Genomic DNA, 19,191 nt, shown 5'->3' with positions numbered 1-19,191 from the left:
TCAGAGCGTGAATTCAACCAATGTTCTCATCTCCACTACAGCGTTTGAACTGCCATTTTCTGTGCACTGGGAGACACTGGAATTCCTAGTTCAGTTTTTATCACAGTACTAGACACCAGACCAATATGACTCGCTTATAGTGCTTTAAGAGCAACCAGAGGGATTCTGAGAGGGGGAAACCACGTATAAACATGTTAAAAGGATTTTGAGACTGATACTCCAAGCCTTGACAGCTTACTGAAGGAGCAACTTACAAAAGACAAAACACTATGAGGCCTATCTCTGCTCCAGGACAGGAACATACTATTGAAGCACCTGTTATGAATGTTGATTGTGTATTTTCTCTAACATTCTCACAGCAACCCATAACAGCCTCTTGCATCAGGGAAAGCTACTTTAAGGACAAGAAAATCAGCCAGACAGTAAGCAAGAGACAGATCGATAAAAAGGATCACTGAGAGTATTATCCATTCTATTCACGTAAGAAAACTTCAGAAAGTGGTATCATTTGCAGGGGGATGAATGTCCAAATGTAAAAATGTTCTCACTAGCAGTAAAAAAGGGCCAATGTTGATGTTAATTTTTCACTGCTCACCACAGAAGTAATTCTTTCACCAATGTGATCTTTCACTGGTCTTCCTCACCAGTAACTCCCTCTCTCACCCCCATTTCTTTTACTGCCTACCATCTAAAGGCTTGCAATGGTCCGCCCAGGGCACAAACTGACACAGTAAGTGGGGAAAACATACAGAACATGAGTGGGCAAGAAAACAATAGTTTTCCTAGTTATTAAGTAATTCCTGTGTCACCAATAAACACTACCCACTGCAAAAAGACAGGAACTCAAGCCTATCCATTTGTCCAAAGAAGTTAGGGAGCAGAGATAAGGTAGCTTTTGAAAGCCAGCCTGAAAAGAAAAGGTGCTCGTTTGTGTCAAAGTGTGTGCGGCTTCATCTATTTTTACCAATCTATTTCAGCACTTCAAACCCACAGCCTCCAGACCTGACTGCTGGAGCCATCCTGTGTGCCAAACGGTGGAGTACACAGCATGATTTCAGACTTCCATTCCCTGAGGATGTTATAAGTGGGTGGATGTGCGTTCGGGTAGCTAAGAGAAAGGTGGTGATGGTGGTGGGGGGTGGGGGTGGGGGGGGGGGCGGAAATGGAGGAAACGATGCACCGCATGAAAGTGCCATGGTGCACTCTATCAGACTTGCAACACAATCACTTCACTGAGCAACAGGGGGGAGAGAGAGGGCCACAATAACCAGCCAATCCCGGTTCAGGCTGTAATTAAGAGTGTCACGCTACTATGGCAGTCACACAAATCAACATTGAAACACCTGCAGCAGTAGCTTAACAGTCATACATGTTCATTAAATTGCTCATTAATCTCTCTCTCTCTCTCTCTCTCTCTCTCTCACACACACACACACGACCACAAAGATGTTGCTGTGCCATTTTCTCCTAAACATAGCTTATCCTGTGTTGCATAGCTAAAATGTAAATTCATGGTAATATATCTATGTGCTGGCCTACTGTGACGACATGCACAACATTTACAAATCTTTTAAACTGACATTGTGTCTAAATTACGACTGAGCTGGTCAGCAAGGCTGACAGTAGCTTATAAGTTTCCAATAATGCAACAGGATTAAATTAATCCAGGAAAAGCAGCATTACCATTTTATTCACATTGGCCAACAGTCTTTCTGTCATATGTTCTCTCCTTCAAGGTCATTCCCATCAACAAACAGTGACCCCCAAACCAGTTTTATCTAAAGCATCATCGGCACAGTTCTACCTGCAGGCATAAACCATTTACCTAGAATGACATTATAAAAAACAGAATGTGCTTTTGCTGCCAAACAAATACAATAAATAAAGGAACTTTCACAAGACCATGCATGACGTTAAAAGCTGAATATGGCATTGTTAAGCTGCATTTTACGAACACTTTCTTGTGGGTTTATAGGGCCCAAAATGGTGAAATAATGGCAAAACCCCAAATACATGCTACAACGTGTAGACACAATATGTATAAATATTATTTATTTGTTCATTTCAGACTCATTTTACCATGCTGCTAAGTCATTATGGTCCCTGTACATGGTCATTATGCAAGTATTGTGAAAACAATTTTTTTTTTAAACTAATTTGACACAATGTTCAAATACAGGCAAACAGAACATTGCAATCGCTTATGTGCTACCACAACCAGTTCATGAATATATCCTGATTACTAGGATATATTGCAGTTATTCTATTTGAACTAGGAACTAGGAGTGAACTAGCCTTCATAAATTATTGTTCAGTATTGACAACTAGATACAGAAATTGCAGTCGCTTTTGTAGAGAAATGGAAGTAAAAATTTCCTAACTGCTGAGAAAGACAGACTCAATGGTTCATACCAACCTTTGGACTGTCTTTCAACATGAGGAAGGAATCTGTAGCAAAATGTTTTTCTTAAGGGACATTTTAACTTTCATTTCAGCCACTTACCCAGGCGGCCGAAATTCCTGTACCCAGTTACTTGTTCTTTTTCCATAAACCTTAGTTGAGCTTTGAGGTACTGCCAAAATATAATTATTTTTCTTCATTCTTGACCTGACATTTATTTCAAGTCCTACAACGTTCGTTAAGACTACCCAGACGGAAATTAAGCTGGCGGCAAACCACAAAGAATGCGTGTAGAAACCTTGGACAAATTTATACAAATTGTTTCCATTTGTAAATACCAGGAAAAGCAGAAAGCTCAGAAAAAATGCAATGAAGAATAGCAATTAAATAAATGTGCACAAAACTTAAATAGAATTTTTCTCACAAACAACCCAAGGTGAATATAAAAGGCATGTCGCCCAACAGGCTAGCTCAGGTTGCACCTGGGGAGTATGCTCGAGTGTGGTCGAGGAGGGGAGCGCAGTCCAAACCACCGCAACCTCCCGGCACTCCTATTACATCACAGGCATCCCAGCTCTGCCAGCTCATTCTGATCAGGCCGGACTGCCCCCCATCTGTGTGTAAATAAATATATATATATGTAATCTACTCAATCCAATACTCGGTGGTGCATCCTCTCCTCCTGACGGCGAAACAATGGAAACAGAAACGTCGCCAACCCCACACTTAATAGAATACAATATCTGGGGCCTGTCATTGCTTTACTGAGCTAGCATCCCCCCCGAGGGAGGCGAGCGTAGCCAGATGAAAATGATATCCCCGCTGCGCTCCTGCTGGGATGATGAAAAACGTCACATGGATAGACGGAGAGAGAAAGGGGGGAAAGGGGAGGAGAGGACGAGGGAAACAAAAATTGCCCTTGGCGCTCATTCTACAGTGGCTTGTTTACAGTCCACTGCCACGCCCATATTTGCAAGGCCAGAGGGGTGGAGGGTGTCGGGGCGCAGTTCGCCACTTTCCTGGTGGATCTTGGGTTCGAGAAGGAGGTTGATCGCTTGACTGATTGACTTTCTGTGGCAAAATATGCACATCTTGGCAACCCTTCACCCTTGATTGATTAGATTTCAGTGTTTTCATTGTGAATGGCTGTTGATCCCATTCTTCCACGACTCGCACATCTGCAGCAAGAGAAAGAATCCACGGCCTGTGCCAAACTCAGGAGAACCAGGCTTTTTCGGGAAGGCTGGTTTTCTTGCAGCAGGGCATTTGCCTCATCCCCGCTCTGTCAATTCCGGTTTCTTCAAAAGAAGATCACAGGTAGAATGGCCTGCACAAACAGCCTTGATGCAGGATGTGAGAGGACAGGAGTGAGACTGAGATGGTGAGAACATACCGTACTGCCCCTGCTTTGATTTCACAGCTCAGGACTGTCTGCAGTCAGTGCTAAACAGCACACTTACCACAGGCCCAACTAACAATAAGTGGCACATAGGGAAGGGATGAGGGCACAATAACCTATTCTTATCTGAACTAAGAAACTACACCCTCCCCTTAATAGAGGGAACACTTACAAACCTGGAGAAAAGGTTACTAGTTTCTCACTCAACTCTTTATTCATTTACATTCGATATTATCCCAACAACAACAGAAGTAGGAGAGGAAAAAAACCTATACGAATCTATACTACTAATCTAAAATACTAGGATTGGAGCAGTTGTATAATGGTGATTAGTACCGGTACCGTTGTGGCTGTTCTAACCAAGCATTGATCGGTCGACAAGACACCAGACTTCTCACTTACAGTATGATCACACATCAGGGTAATCTCAGCAGTATCTTCTGGCTGTCAATGACAAAAATGTTACTAGATTCTCTGGCAAGCCATTTACAGTGCTTAAATTTGTCTTGATGAAAGTGTGTCAAATGTAGAGTCGAGAATAAAAGATACAAGACTGTCTCTGCGAGGCACACTTAAAAAAACACAAAGCCAAATGGACCTTTCATTTTCTCTGACGCAGGTTCGTAAATTCAAACTGCTACCGCAGTGCAGATCAATCCTGGCCCCATTTTTCAAAGCTAATAAGAAAAAAAAGTGCGAACCACGAAGGTGGTGACAGCCACATTGTTCATGGAATCTTTAGTAGGCTCTGGACACAATAGATGCACTTTTTAAATGAATGATTTTCCAATCCCAGCAGTCAACGCTAATGCGCAGAAATATAAATCAATGGAGCACTTGAAAAAAAACAAAAAAAAAAAAAACACAGCAATGTGGATGCTTTCAGTGTAATGCTATCATCATGCCTGCATGCTTTACAATTCTCACCAAGATTAAATACTTCATCATTGTGTCTGCCGCTCTGGTAATGCATATCTTGCACACACCATTGCATCACTTTAACAGCTTGAGGCTAGTCTCTCCGATGCATGTGGCCACTTTCCCTTTCACAAAACAGTGATAAGGCGCAAAGGTAAAACATAGTGCCATGCGGTGAGGAGGTCACACGGGCACCTTCCTCCACTGGCCGAAGGCTGACCGCTTACTGCCGTGTTGCTTCTCTGTCTTGGAAAGCCCGTCACTCGCAGGGGCATGGAAACAGAATTCAAAAGTCGGCAGTCTTCGTCATTAGAAAATATATCATCTCCTATTGTAACACAGGCTTTAGCGTCTGGAGAAGCACCGTTCTCAATATAAAACGGGGCTGTTGCAGCCATGGAGACTTGGGTTGTGTGTAATGTTGCTCACGTCATATCCTACGGTTCAATGCATGTGAATCATCGCTGCAGCATAAACTGCAAAGGGTTACTGTAAGCCCACTGCTGCTCTCCAGATTTCCCACATCATTGTAAATTGCAGAGAAACACAGAAGAACACTTAACGGGGCCCTAGGGCCATTCTCTGACAAATGACTGGCCTTTCACCTTAAAATAAAGTTTTAATATGTATAGCAACCTGGAGTCTGACATTTTTATAGGTTTTCTGGAAAATACATTTGAAAATGAACCTCAGATAAAACTTTCTGTTGGATGTGCTCCGACCACACCACAAATATGGCTCCTACAAGATGCTCGCACACGCAAATGCGCGTGCGAATTCTCACTCACTCTCTCACTCTCTCTCTCTCTCTCACACACACACACACACACACACACACACACACACACACAGGAGGAGGAATCTTTTCAGTTTTTTTCAAGTAGTACACTTCAATAAAAAGGTTGATGGTTGCACATACAGTAAAAAGTCAGTATGATTTGCCACGCAGTTGCCAACCGTATTACCATAATTATGTAATCTGAAGCTTTACAAACATGCCACTGGTCAGTGAAGTGCTAAAACAAGCAACGGTGACACTACGCTCATTTAACCATTAGGTGGCGCTCTCTTGTCTTGGCGATAAATCTGTTATGCAAATGAATGAGTCTACTTCTTAACCTGAGGTCCAGATTGCAGCACAGATATCAGGGAAGCTGTAGCACCTCCGTGGGATAATCTCTTGCTTCAGATAGATTTCAAATCTGATTAGGTACACCAGGTCTTGTAAGTCATATCTACATTTCTCATGGTTTTCGAATTTCCTACACCCTTCTTCACCAAAACTGGACCAAAATGATAAAATTTTACATGAGTTGGATATGATTAGATCTGGTACCATGTGTCTGTCCTTGCCAAACTTCTCAACATGAAACATGATTTTTCACTTAGTGTTTTGTCACATACCTGGATAATGTGAGCAGTATCTTCTGACTGTAGATGACAGTAAATGGGGCAGCAACAAGACTCCACTGTTCACTGAACCATTAGGTGGCTCTCTCTTCCCTGGACTATATGTCAGTAATGCTAAAGACCAATGTGTGTACTTCTCACCCTTAGGCCCAGACCTCAGTCCAGATATAATGGATGCTGCAGTACCTCAAACCTAGAAATCTAAAAACAGATTGGGTACGCCCACTTTTCAAAGTCATCCTTATATTTCTAATGACTTGCCAATTTCCTCTGACCTCTCTCCCCTCAGAAAAACTGGAGAAAAAAATATATATACCTTAATTGTGGTCCTTTGCATTTCAGATTAGTAGGTATGCATACCACAAAATAACTCCTTCAAAAAATTTCTTGTCTTCAATTCCTGAGTCACTAATGGACACTTGACACCTAACTCTCTGCAACAAGACATTTACAGTTTGAAAAAATGTCATTGGAAAATCAGAAAGGATTCATGTCTAATGACAAGTACAAGGCACAACCAATATACAAAAATAAATAAACAAATAACTGCTGATGCCACATTTGTGTGACTGTGTGTACGTGTGGCACAAAGAACCCCTGGCAACCTAGGTGAAATTATATGATAAACAGTATAAGTAAGTAATTCTTGTAGTAGCAGTAGTCACTAGCATGTTCATAAGATTAACAGCGTAAACATAGTCTAGGCTTCTATCCAAATCAAAATCGGCCTTGCATAGGCATGCAGTGGTTTATTCTAGGCTATTCAAGAGCTAGGCTAGTGGTGAATCATGAATTGCTATTGTCAATAGCCTATCTCTTGCAGCACACATTTATTTATTGTTGGCCAAAGCAAGTTTTACATGCAGGTGAAGCTTACAGAATAAGATCGTGCATAATGTGGGAGACTCGCACATTGTTTTTCCAGCGAGCATCATGTGTAAGTGCTCTTAATTGTAATTGTCACCCTCTCTCTCTTTTGTTTTGGTTTGGAACTACTGTCAAGTGTAAGAGCTCCTTAACTTCATTCAGCCCATTTATTTCCCAAAAAGACTAATATTTTATCATTGTCATCTTCCATCCCCTGGAGTGCAGTGCACAGGAGAGACACACAACTATACTTAAAGCTAAATGTGTGGCAATCATAGGCCATGATTTCTAAGATGTAGCCTAGCTTTGTCTATTTTAGGTCTTTGTTTCACATAATAGCAAAATAAAATATGTATTGTGAAATGCCTGCAGCCTAACAAACTACTAAAGCTAGATACTTATTGGAAAGGAGATGGATAACTGTTGGGTGGTTGTTCATTTATTCAGTGTGAAGAAAAGCTGGAGAAAATGCTGTGAGACACCTTAAGATGGGTCTGCTGCTATAAAACTGGCTTTAGGCAGCCCCCCCCCCCATCCCCCAAAAAAGAGTAAGCTACTGGAGTAATTGCAAAGACAAATCAGCTTGTCACGGTGTACAGAAAACCATAAAATGCCCCAACCCTATTTACTCTTGTAGGTGAATTATGCAAATGTACATTTAAAAAAATGAGTAACTATGAAATAACTCATTACATAAAATATAGAAAATAGATAAAGGCAATGACAAGGGTGTCAACCTGAATCAGGACAGAAAGTCTATTATTTAAATCCTCATCAGCCTTAACCGGAACACATTCTGCGTACTTGGAGCCAAGGAGGAGGAAGGAATTCAAACACACTTGCATTTATGCACATGTTTGACCTCAAGAATGCAGGAGAAACAGACAAAGCCAAGGATAGAAAAAGAAAAGGCAAATAAAACCTCTTTGTTGCATCAAAACCCCGACTCGGCAATTTAAACTTGCTCACACTGTGAAGGGAGAAAAACAGCCCCATCTATAACAGACAGACAGTGGCGCATACATGCTGTTAAGCCGTGGTGGAGGTGTCATTGTGTATGAGTGCGTGATGAATGCACTCTGCCTGCTGGATTTGAAATTCTCATTAGTGTGTGTGCAAGAGGGAATGGGGATCTATTACTCTTGTGGACACTGGGAGCGGTGCATATGTGCGTTCGGTGTGGGAGATACAGCTGTACACAAATCGAGCACCCCTGTGGGAAGCGAGCATTGCCCAGAGCAAATGGAGAAGCCCATCTGGATGGCTGCTTTAATTTTTTTTGACTGCCATGCTTAAATGTCAGCATGTACCTATCACCCAGAAATGTGAAAATCACACACAATCACCATCAACTACCCCCCCCCCCCATTCTCATTTTTAGGAACAAGTCCTCTCCTTTGCGCACAAATTTCCTATAAACTAGTAGAGTAAGTCTATATGTGGATAGAATGGAACATTTCGGGCAACCTTTCAGACCTGAGATTCAACTGCAATACAAATACATGTCACAACCTCTTTTCTTGGCTAAAACAGCGTGAAATTGTTTATTTTTTATTTTTTGCTCATCTTATGACAGATCTTGAGAACAGTGTGTTAGGACGAAAGGTACTGTCCCCAGCTGCGTGAGTAATTGTCCAAATGGGTAGGTATACAGAAAACCAAAAAACCAGGGGATTTGATGGGGGTCTCTTCTTTTGGGTCAGCAACAGACGATGCTGGAATACAGAAATGCTTCTTATTCATGTGAAACCATCCAAGTCAAATACCCTGAACTCCAGTGCGCTTCCAGACGGCTGCTGTGGCTCTGTTTGGGCATCTGTTACTCCAATCACTCGGGTGTAAAATCAGCTCATAGTCATGGAGATAACAGATATTAAAATTGTCTGGCCCCAGAAATAGAACAGTTGTTTACAGAGTCTTGGTAGGAAGCAGTATATCTTCATTCGGGGTTTGGAAAGCCACAAAGTACACAGGGTTATAACCCAGATTACCTATGCAGCTGTAGGTTTCACAGAGCGATATTCAAAAATAGGATGTACTTTTACATTTCTGGAGTAGAGTAGAATAGTAAAGTCATTTGAACAGAAAATTTCCAATGCTGGAGTCTTTTCTTTCAACTATTTAGGAATGCTTTCAAAATTCCAAATCACCAGGACTGAATGTCGTTTCAATTTAATAAAAAAATAAAATAAAAAAAACTTGAATCAATTATTCAGGAATAAATATGGTGCACTGCAGTACCAAATGTGGAAAATATGAGAGAACTCTGAAAACCTCTATGGCTCATAGTCAGACTGGAACAAAGTAGGCCACAAAGATTTAAAGAACATTCAATGTAAAGTTGACAGTATTTATGTGGACAGTGCAGACTAACAGTACTTCTAAAAGAGGCCACAGGTCGTAAATTCTAGAATGGCCTTGTTGTTTCGTGATGAAGTAGGGTATCTTACGGCACCATCTGATAATGAATTTACAGCATCGTAAATGGTGTCACTCAAATAGGACCAAGTTAACTGGGTAGAGGTCTACAGACAGGGGAAAAACGCCATCTCCTTGAACTTTTTCAAGTTTTGTCCTTGTTAATATTTTAATGCATTGGAATATTTTCCCCCTTCACCAATAAATTAAACGCATTCTTGATGCAAACAATATACTTCAAAATTGAAGACTCATATTTTAAATTTAGTGTTCACCTTCAATGTCTGACTCTATGAGCTTTACACATAAATATATTTGCCCATTCTCTGCACTTCATTCGTTGTGGCCTGTATCCAGTTTCAAGCGCTTCTTAAGTGAATGTCCAAATTCCACACATCAGTTGTACTGAACATCAGTTGTACAGCTGTACGTTTAGATGAGAGCCTACAGTATGTTATTCTTTTATTGTTTAAAAAGCTTTTTGTGAATCTCTGTATCTTTTCCACCTTGGGAACCAGGCTTCTTGTTGCTTTCTTGTGTACATAAATAGAGTGATAGCGTGCGGCATTTGCAACTTGCTTTTTTTGATGGTGTTACCATAAAAATATGTTGATTTTTTTCTGTAATACATTGAAGTTACATTTTTAGGACAAGGTGGCAGCCCATCTTGGCCCTTGCTCTGCGACCTGTCCACAGATTAGCACACATGGAAGAAGCCACATTTACATGGACTGGCTTTTCTATTCTCACAGGAGACAAGAAAAGGCTATTTATGTTAGGACAATGAGGGTAAGCAGCAAAAAAGGTTCATTTTAGAAGGAGGATAATAGTCCAGATTGAAAATTTGCATTTGTTGAGATATGTACATAGAAATTAGTTTCTCATAAGGAAAAAACATGCAAAGAGTGAAGGAGCTTTGAAAATGCTAAAATCTAAATAATTATTAATATTCAAAAAAGACATTGGATTGTCATTTTAAATTCAACTGCTCCAAAGTAATAAGCGGAACCTTGACTGATGAATGGATTCTACATCAGCATTTGGGTCTAAAATAATGGCTCTGTCCATCTCCACATGACCCTGACCACAGAACTAACAACCCTCCTAGGGTGGCCAGCCCCACAATGCCTTGGGAGGTGAACTGTTTCCAGCAAAACAGTCACCCCATAGAAATGACCATAAATCTCCTCTCTGACAGCAAGCAGACCAACAGCTTGCATGCCTTCAACGAGGCAGTAGGCGTCGAGATGGGACTTGCTGCAAATAAGCGTTGTTGTTAATGCTTATGAAGAAGTAATTTCTGTGGTTTTCAATACCCACCCCCTCACTTGGAACTTGATGCATGCATGTTTGTCACAGCTTTCATTTCTGGAATTTTCCAAGCGATTTCCAGCGAGTTACTGCAGAAGCACACAAGCCGTCTGGGAGGGGGGGGGCTGCAGAGTTTTCACACAAGCTGCTGTCACATCCGGGAAATTTTTTTTTTCACAAATTTTTCCACCACACAACTTTGGAATGAAAAGCTGCCCAGTCAAAAGATGTGAGAAGGAGAGGAAGACTGGTTTATCAGGGTTCAAAGGATGCTGGATAAATTTAAGTCTCAGAATACAAGGCTGGTGTGTTAACAGACTATAAAACACTCTTTTGCTGACGGATGTTTACGCATGTTTTTTATGATAGCGGTTATTAGCATTGCATTACAAAAATTATTCAGCTTTCCCTCACACTTAAGTCCACCATGGCTTAATTCATCATAGAATGCAAGACCAGGGTTAGATGGGATCATACAACCAATGAAGCCAAAGATAAATAGGAAGAAACTTCACTAAACAACTCCTGTAGGTGAAAATTTCCAATCATTTCATTTTTCCAATCACATTCATGAGGAAGCTATAGAAGGAGATATCGAATGTATAACAGCAATGCATCTCCTCTCAATCCTCTTTCCCATATTGCTGTACACGACATATCCATTATCATCCCACTGCACAATGGGACACCCAGCTGCTGCAACCATAACTTCTCTTCACAGACCAACAGGGGCCTCACAGCACATACAAAGGGTTTCATTTCAACAGAGACATAGCGCCCCCTTCCCAGGATGCATTAGCTGTCACACTCTCTACCTTCCACTCCCTGTGGGTGACATGCACAACAATGGCAAAAACAAAATACAAGAGCCGAACCCCCTTTCCTACAGCGGAGTGGAAGCTGTCTGCGACACTATTCGACCGGCTGACACACCGGTAATTAGGGGGGGCTAAAAGGAACAGTGACAAATGGGAGAGCGCGCTCAAAGACTGAGGCCAAAATCACAGTGTTGTTTTCCAGCTGAATTCTTTTCGGTCAGGTGCCTACAAAGTCCTGTCAGGCTGCTCATTGCATCCACTGCCCAGAAGTAGATGAGGGAAGTCAAAGTCAGCCTATAGAAAAGATCCTAGGGATGGGTTTGAGTTTCCTCGCTCTGACTCCTGGAGGAAACGCTGTATCTGCAAGAATCAATAATTTGCGCTGAAGAGGCGCTTTGTCTAGGTGATGAGAGGCATTGTGGGTATTCTCTCCCACCAATCTCTAGGTGACAGCAACCAAAGCCTGCGATGATCACCTACACCTACGGCAAAAGCCAGCCCTGCTTTGATGCTGGCTTGTTTTGTAATTCAATTACAGGGAAGGAGGGATATTATTATTTTCTCCTTTTGGGTTTAATTACATATGCGATATCCCTTTTTGCCCTGAGACAAACGTGTTATTGAGAGAGTTGTCTTTTAACCTTGAAATGCTTTTGAGTCAAATCTAGGGCACTGTAAATCAATTCAAAGATGCAAAATAGGTAGGAAATGAGAATCTCATTACATTTCTTTTTGAAGTGAGATGTAGCAGACTTTTTCATTTTATTCTTTCCAAATGGTTTCTGAAATGCTACCTTAGGCCTTTCACCCATGCCTCTGAATTCCGATAACTGCAAAATTAAGAAACTGTAAACTACTACAAAAATATTGTTCCCAGAATAACTGAGAAAATCTCCAAAATACATATTGGGATGTATAGGATGTATTTTGATGTCACATATATATTGCTGAATTAATTAATTTATTCATTGTGGTCACTGTAGACAATTAACTTTAAACACAACTTTATGAAATGAAGATGCCTGCTGCAATAGTTTCGACAGTTTTTCCTATTGTTTCTGCTGAGGAATAGTTAAAGAATTAGAACTATTCCAGCTTTAAACGTGTGCCACATTTGTACAAGTTTCCAGGGTGACTTTTTCTCAAATTGGCAATCACAAATGATAAAGTTGGGATAGATGTATATTTTAAATTTGAATAATAAGCAATTGAATGCCATGTAGATTGTACTAATATTCTGCACAACTAGCAATACAGAGGTGAATATTTTTTGTTAGCTATTTTCTGTTGTGGCTAGCTATGCTAGGCCACTGCTCTTAAGATTCAGAGCCAAGGTGGCCTTCAGCCTGAGTGATGATGGCCTATCAGTGTGCTGGATGTGTCAAACATCATGATACACTCATTTCCAACTTTTTCAGGCTGGTTGATGTGGAGAGACTGTGACCATCTTTTATAATTAAGCGGCTTGGATCACTGATTGTATTATGAGAAGGCGGGTGGTGAGATGCCAGGATTACACAACTGGAGCATGACTGGGAGCGGAGGATCAATTCTGTGCAGCGGTGGTGACTCGTCCCTCTCAGCCACCATCTGCTCCCTCACCCCAATCTGTCACAGCGCACTGAAGTGCGGAGGAGCCCCCACCATGCCTTGAGGAGGTCAACTTTTAAGAAAAAGGAACGAAAAAAAAAGTATTTTCATGGATTTGACTGCCTCGGAAATAACTTGCAAGCAACAGTTCTTGAGTTTTGCATAATCCCGCGGAGAAATCTCGGCAGGTCTGTTAGCGTAATGCCTGTCGCCTCGTGTACAGGCAATCAAATTCCGACAGACTTGACAGGTTTTGTGTTTGGCCACAAATACTATCCAACAGGTCTCAAGCAAAGGAAAGGTTGCAGTAAGTCAGCTGTCTTTTGTTCCCCATTCTTGTGTAATAGTGAAGTTGAAACAATGTGAATTGTGATGCATTAAATACACGAAAAGAATTTCACACATCGTCTGATGATTTGGGCCGGGTGGGTGGGTGACAGCACTGCATTGTTGAGGAGGTGGGAGGCAGATCTGAAAGCAATGAAAGAAATGGCTTCCGCACCTACATGCTCTGATGGCGTGACAATCAGCCATTCAGCACGCAGTCCCATCATATTTCACGCCTATCCACCCACTTTTGAGTTGTGGTCTTTGGGCTTTCGCCTTGCAGGCAGTTTGACGGCTTTCCGCAACAAAGCTAAACTGTCACCCGAAAAATAAAGATCCCTGCCGACCACCTGCTGTTCCGCTGCTGTCCTGTTTCACAGCACCTTGACAGACAGCGGGTCTGAATTGTGCTGCGTACACCGGTGCTCTGGAAGTGGCAGCCTTGCGTACTCTCCGGGCTTGTTCACAATGGGGCCCCCTGCATAAAGAGCCGGACCAAATCGCGGGATCACGCGACAAAGGCAGTGATTACACAGTGAAAGTGCTGAATGTAAACCCTTACGTGGTCTTTACTGCGGCAAACGCAGCAATACTGCTGGGGAAATCCTTTATACAGCAGTCAGCCAGCACTGTGGGAAGGCCAGTGAGCACTGAGTCCTACAAATGTAAAAACCTCCACTGAGCCTTTAACACTACACACATTATTCTCTTGCTGGCAGGAGACATGCATGTTAAACCTGTGTGTGGGCCCAAGGGTTGTCACCACACCCTCTTTCATTGAAACACACAATGAATATGCTCCAAACATACAGACTGCCTGCCAGGCAGCATACAGTGGACATTACTATGTAAGAACCATCCTTCCATCACACTACAGCCCCTGCAGGTCCAAAACACAAGTTACCATGCATGAAACTAGGCTCAACATTTCGTTCTTGTTAGAAAAAAAAATTGAAGAGATTTTTGGCAGCCCTGCAGACTAGGTCAGTCAAGAAGACTCTCAATGTCACAGATAATATGAAGGTGCTCCAATGGTCTGCCAGAGGCAGAACCATCATTATGGGACCATTCTTGTCCTAATTGTCCATTACCAGTTAGGTACAGGATCATGATGTCCCCATTAGAGATGGCCATCAGGTCTGGGAGAGAGACAGAGGTGTGACACTGATGGACTATGCCACTGGCTCTTTGGGACTCACTCTGTCCCTCCATCAACCCCAGACTGGAGGAAATTCAGAACAATCGTAGGCTCAGCTATTTCAGACACCGGGTTCTGTACTGTGAGACCAGCGACAAGGTACAACTGCCTAGCATGGTGAAACTTTAAAAAAAAGAGTAGTCTATATAGATAAGTTCACACCTTCAAACCATGCACTGAGCTCCATTCTGTCATGTATGGCACATCATGTAATAGGAATAAGCAGAGTGGAGGCAGGTAGATATACTCACTGTTTGCGTGTGCTGAGGTGGAAGTCCAATTGACTGATCACTTTCTGGTACCTTCGGGTTCACTTTGTGTATTATTCACTGGTGCAGTGGGTGGGGATGTTATGCTGATGGTGTTGGTGGTGGTGGTGGGGGGGGTTGGACCCCCTCAGAACTGTTTCAGATGGCAGCCCTCAGCAACGTCCTACCAGAACAAACAACACATTAATACTTTGTTAACATTATTTTTGTTCATGACAGGCATTTCCTAATTGTAATGCTGCAGAGTAGAAACAGAGGTGAACAGCCCAAGTTTCATGCAGGGCAGAGTCTCTGTGAGATCCTTGCAGTGATAGGTAGCCCATGTCCAAAGTGGCCACACGGGCTAAATATCATTTGAGTGATCACCCTTAGAAACATAAGTCGGGGAACACTGAACAAAAGCAGCTGTTGCAGGTTCAATAGGAGCAACAGCTTGAAATGGCAGAAAAGCATGAGGGCATATGTGACTTCTTCCTGCTGGCCCAATAGGCACTTATTCTGCCATCTTACACTGTCATTTTTCATTTATTTTACTGCAGGGAGATGGTAGACTTTGGCTTTGTCTAAAACATTGAAACCCTTTTTTCAGACATCATACACTCCAACCAGACTTTTCTGCTGAGCACCCTCCTGCCAGCTGGCTGTCCAAATCCACTGTGAGTTCACAGCAGCTGCTCCTTGTAGCCCAGGCTCTTCCCTGCCCTTGTCCCCAAGTGAAGGTATTATCTTCCCCAGTCAGTCAGATTCAGTCAAGGCAGATTCAAAGGCTTTCCACAAACATCTCTATTTTCACCTTCTCAAATGACATTGCAATGATTGCATTTAACTGAAATTATCCATATTTAAAAAAATAAAAAAAACATTTCTAGGCTGCATTCCTCACAAAGCAGGACACTGAACCTTTAATATACTACACGGCTGACTAATGCAAATGTGGCTGATGCTCAAAAACTGCCCATGAAGTCATCACCTTGTAGCACATTTAACTATTTATTTACTTAGCAGATACCCTTACCCTGGGATACTACTTAAACTTGCATTATATACATTATTCACTTACACATCAGCAAAGCAAAGCAAACAACAGAAAATACTTTGGGCACAAGAGTGGTGCTCTTCTTGGGATGTGAACTTGCAGCCCCGTCAGTTTCCTCTAAGCCACATAAGCCTCATCTGCCAGTCAGCTGCATTGGACACACACTCCTACTGTTGCTTTTCCACTCTAAAAAATCCATAGAATGTTAGTGATTCAAACTGAAACCGACACTGAGTCTTGACTATAACAAACTGCTTTTGAATTACTTTCCAAATGCTTTTGAACTTGTTTGCTTGCTAAACACGTCCCTTGATGACCCTTCTGGCATAATCCCATTGTCGCAATAGATTTCATCCTCAGTAGGAAGTAGGCCTATTTCTTTACAAATCAAACCAACACTAAAGCTGAAGCATCATATCCAAAAACTTTGAACGAGCCCTCAGAAAGCAGTTTCTCTCTCCTAAACATTTAAGTACGGTTTGAATAGTGTTTAAATTCCGTACAGTGCATGGGAAGAGCCAACAGAATGGAACAATAGTTAGCAGAATTTGCATAATGAAGCACATATCACACAACTAGTAATCTGAGGGCCCACTTGCAAACCGCAGAAATAACACTGCCAGAGGCACCTGTGTCGAAAACAGCGCGCATGACTGCACTGTATATAGCAAGCCTGGTAAACATGTACATGCTGGTTGACGGTACAGGAATTTAACAATATTTAAATATGTTTTCCAAAACATTCTAATGGTTAAGGATAATAATATTTAAATTCAATTTTCAGGGACAATTAGCAGCACTAATTCCCAAAGTGCACAAATATGAAGAAGAGAATAAGCTGCAACTACAGAAAACAGGACAGGTTTCATGAGAAAATGGTTCCTACAGGACACTTCCAGAACGATCAATTTCATTGAAAATCTGAATGAGTAAATTGTGTTCCCTGTACAATAATTTAAAATAATATGCTGAAAAACAAGGCACACAATTTTTACTTCTTTTCAATTTTCATTCATCTAATTTTAATGTTAGTCTTGCTGTTGATGGAAGATACATTGTTACTCACTTAACCCAACTCTCGACATGTTATTAATACGTTTTAGCAGAATAAGAATGTACTTCTTTGTACCTGACTGTCACCAGTCCCCAGAAATCGAGGTATACAAGTCCTGTTCTGTCCTGTTCCTTAAGATACTCAAACTGAAAACCAACTGATGCTCTCTCCAACCGCAGTGCACTTTATTCAGTTTAGCTTTTGCTCAAATGTTTGCCAGCAAATCTGTACCCTAACAACAGACAAATGATTTCCGATCCACAAATAGTACGTTTCTTTACATCATCTTAAATTCTTGATAATTATATTTCTAGGGTGAGATGAGGATGGGTTACGGCATCATTAATTATTATTATTATTAGCATTATTATTATGCAGGAAGGCTGGAGCAGGGTTGTTTGGATTTGAATGTGCTGTTGAGTGAGTTTTGAGAGATAGTCACTGCTATGGCTAAGCACAACCCTGTGACCTCCGCATTACTTCATTTTCTCGCCAAACAGCTCCATTTCTGAAAACAGCCTCGCTTAACAAACCACTCTAGCATTTATATTTGCCTCATTGGCTAAATGAGCTTCTGCATACCTCATCTACCATGCCCTCCCCCTTCTCTTTACGGTGTCCTTCCTTCAATTCCACCTTCTCTATCTCCTTTTGGCCTTACATATCTCTACCTTTCTCTCTTGCTGTTCATCCACTCCCCCTGCACCATCTCTGTAGCAATTTGTTTAAAAGCTCCAGCAGGCAGTACACTGGATGCCTCACTGCAGTGATGAATGGCCCCCGGACCTGCCTGCCCGCGGCCCTGGGGCCTTGAAATGGAAGTATTAATAATGCAGGGGCTGCTGTCATATTCTCTATTAGCGTGGGAAGGCTGTCCTGATGTCCTGATGGATTACTAATTGGATTAATTTCAGCCTGTAGGGAGGTGGGGGGAGTGGATCCAACAGACTTCAGTTCACACTGCACTAAGACAGTTGTGAGACAATGCAGTTTGCCTTATGGAATATGGTATAAAAATAGGCTACACCAAAAGTGATGCCTGGACATCGGATCCAGTCCAGGTCGACCTCTGTGCTGTAGTGAGTAACCATCATAAAGTACACAGACTCCATTTACATGCTGATTTACACAGTACATTCATTTTTTTCACACGTCCAGCAAACTAGGAAAATCTCAAACCATCAAGCACAGGCTCCGAACAATAGGCCACACACCAGCACAAGATGCATCACATCCTGCATTTCACCGTATGTGACTTAGACTTCACAACATGTACACAAAGGTAAAGTGGGCTGGATAAATCTGTATTGTGACATGGCTGTACTGTACAGAACATTTAAAAAAAGGCCAGAAAGTGCATAGTACAGAATAAATCTGATGATTTTAGCACCCTCATATAGAGCCATTATGTCCTAAGTGTCTTGTTAGCAATCGCCTCTTGGCAATACAATTTGATAATCCAGAGATCTAATATGTATAATGACAGTGTTTGCCTCCAGCTGTGCTAACTGGGAGGATGCATGCACTGAAACTTGCTTTCATTTGACATCTTTACTCTCATTTCCTGGCACCGTAAAGGGCTCCATATATTAAATGGCATAAAATATAAAAATGGAAAGCGAAAACTTAACCAGGAGGACTGAACTCACATATAATTTTCAGGATTCGATCACACTTTACATTGACAGCCATAGACTGTTTTCTCACACTGAGCAAGGGAGAAAAAAACAAGGGCTGTGTGGCTGTGGGAGAGGGAAATAGAGAGAGGATTTGCACACAACACGCATCTGTATGAATGAGCATCTGCTAAGAGTGTGAACGTTAGGGAGACCGTGTGTGCATGCAAGTCCCTTGGCTGTTATTTATCAGTTGCCCCTGGTAACGGTTGGCGAGGCGTGGGTCAGAGGATGGCAGAATAACCAGCATATAATAACAGTCTGTGCCAGGTGCGATCACACTCATTACAGGACACTGAGTGGAAATATCGATCTCCTTCTCTCATCTTCCCAGGAATAAGTCCTTGGAAGCTGCATAAATTAAAATGTGACCTGATGTTCCTGATCAGCCAGTGCATTAATCTTAAGGGTAGAGCCTTCGTGACACAGCCACAACTATATATCCCAAAATTATCCTTCCCTTTCCTTCCTATACTGTAAATTGTCATACACCATCACA

The 19,191-nt window shown here is 41.9% G+C and overlaps 1 protein-coding gene across 7 annotated transcripts in view; it reads right to left on the bottom strand.

Moving 5' to 3' along the window:
* sema6cb (semaphorin 6Cb) overlaps positions 1–19,191 on the bottom strand; it is a 119,161-nt gene that overhangs the window by 41,775 nt on the left and 58,195 nt on the right. For 5 of the 7 annotated variants that reach the window (XM_064352036.1, XM_064351992.1, XM_064352022.1 and 2 more), the window contains exon 3: positions 14,905–15,089. The exons of 1 other annotated variant lie outside the window; for it this stretch is intronic. The gene's annotated coding sequence lies outside the window, so the exon portion shown is untranslated. The remainder of the gene's footprint in view (positions 1–14,904; positions 15,090–19,191) is intronic. One more of the 7 variants, XM_064352002.1, reaches the window with a different exon arrangement.

The sequence above is a fragment of the Anguilla rostrata genome, chromosome 1 (genome assembly GCF_018555375.3).
Source record: "Anguilla rostrata isolate EN2019 chromosome 1, ASM1855537v3, whole genome shotgun sequence".
NCBI lineage: Eukaryota > Metazoa > Chordata > Actinopteri > Anguilliformes > Anguillidae > Anguilla > Anguilla rostrata.
This window is presented reverse-complemented; position numbering and strand designations above follow the sequence as displayed.